Source organism: Galeopterus variegatus, unplaced genomic scaffold, assembly GCF_000696425.1.
Source record: "Galeopterus variegatus unplaced genomic scaffold, G_variegatus-3.0.2 Scaffold67619, whole genome shotgun sequence".
NCBI classification, from domain to species: domain Eukaryota; kingdom Metazoa; phylum Chordata; class Mammalia; order Dermoptera; family Cynocephalidae; genus Galeopterus; species Galeopterus variegatus.
The window spans coordinates 1-1,605 of record NW_007793730.1 but is presented as its reverse complement, the minus strand read 5'-3'; the positions used below and the strand labels follow the sequence as shown (position 1 = coordinate 1,605).

The 1,605-nt window shown below is 60.4% G+C and overlaps 1 long non-coding RNA gene across 1 annotated transcript; it reads right to left on the bottom strand.

The window, feature by feature from the left end:
- Positions 1-427: 427 nt before the first annotated feature.
- Positions 428-1,453, bottom strand: LOC103584588. The gene is made up of 2 exons (XR_550000.1): positions 957-1,453; positions 428-600 (listed from the first exon to the last, which is right to left on the bottom strand). It is a non-coding gene; the product is annotated as an uncharacterized LOC103584588 (long non-coding RNA).
- Positions 1,454-1,605: the final 152 nt, after the last annotated feature.

Here is a 1,605-nt window from a genome sequence, read left to right as displayed (position 1 = left end):
TGCCGTACCCCACGGGGAGCTCTGGGCCAGGTCCTGCAGTTGCTGCCCGTCAGTGGGATGGGTCTCGAGCAGACCTTGAACCCCGTTTGTAAAGTGGAAACACTTACTTCATTGAATTTTGGTGAGGAATGGATGAGTTAGTTCATAAGAGTTTCCATAAACACTAGGGAGCCTTGCAGGGTGGGTGCTGGGGCTCAGGAAGTCACTGCACCTGCCCCTGCACAGTGAACAGCGCCCGTGGCTCGCAGAGGCGCCTGCATTGGGCGGTGCCACCAGGACTGTGCCTTCCTCAGTGCCAGGCCTGGGCCCGAGTGAGAGGCCCTTCCCCGAGGCGGCCGCCCCCCAGGAACAAGAGGGCTGTGCCGCTGGCAGTAAGGGCAGAGAGCCCCAGGATCGTGCTGCTGGTGCAGCAAGAATTCACGTTTTCTTGTTTCTATCATTTTAATTTTCCAAGATCCAAGAGACCAACGTAATTGTAATTCGTGTTGTTTTGGTGACTTGGGCTTGAAGACTCCTAATTACACTGTATGACGGTGGTTTGTGAAAGAACGTTGTGCATGAGCTGCCCTGGGATGTCCATCCTCACTGACGTAAACAAAACTGAAAACAAACAAACAAACAACTTCACGGAGATTGCCCACAATTTACACACGTAACCTGTGACCGTATGGAATAACAGGGCCGCATGGCTGAGTGGGCGTCTGTCGTCTGGGGACCTCTGTCCTAAACCTCTGTGGTGTCCCAGGGCCCTGTGGGGGGCACTGACTACTGAGTGTAGGGCTGTTCTCCGAGAGTCCCAAGCCCATGGCAGAGGGGAAGGGGTGGGCTGTGGTTGTCCTGGGCACTATTAGCTCAGGGAGGAGGGGTGGGAGCAGATGGCACCCCGCAGGCCAGGGGCGAGGACACGTGCCCCACGCTACAGCTCCCTGGCTTTCTGCAGACCCTTCTCCACAAACCTGGGGGATGCGGCCCTGTCCCCAGCGAGCTGACAACCACGAAGGCACCAGTTGTGGCTCGTGCGGGGTCATTATCAGGGGCCGAGACCTTGGCTCCGGGGAACGGTCCCCATGGGTGGTGGTGGCCCCTCCCCAGGACGTGGTGGAAGGTTCTGGGGCACAGTGGAGGCAGAATCCTGGGCCTCTGGGGGCTGCGCCTGGAAAGCCTGGAGCTGTCGCCGCATGGTCCCTCCTCCTCCCAGAGCAGCGCCACGTGGGGAGGCACAGGTGGTGGTGGTTTCATGATTTCGGGGGTCACAGGGCGGCTCTGGGGGGTCCTCATGTCCTGCTCTTCTGCTTCGCCCAGGGGTCAGGCCAGGAACAGGTAGGTGAGTGCTCACCCGACAGTGCTGTTCTGACAAGACTCCCACCCGAGGTCCCGGCGATGCTCAAAGCCACTCTCCAAACACCTCGCTGGAGCCTCGGTGGCCCCAGCCCCACTGCACACCCTGGCGGGCTCTCAGCTCCCTGGTTCTGGGCCTCCCCGACCCCCGCACAGACACCTCGGGGCGGCCACCCTGCCGCGGGGTCTGACGGCGCCGGGCCTCAGGCAGGTCTGCAAATAGGGTTAGGGTGTCGTCTTTACTGTCCCCAGCTCTTCGCTTTTCCT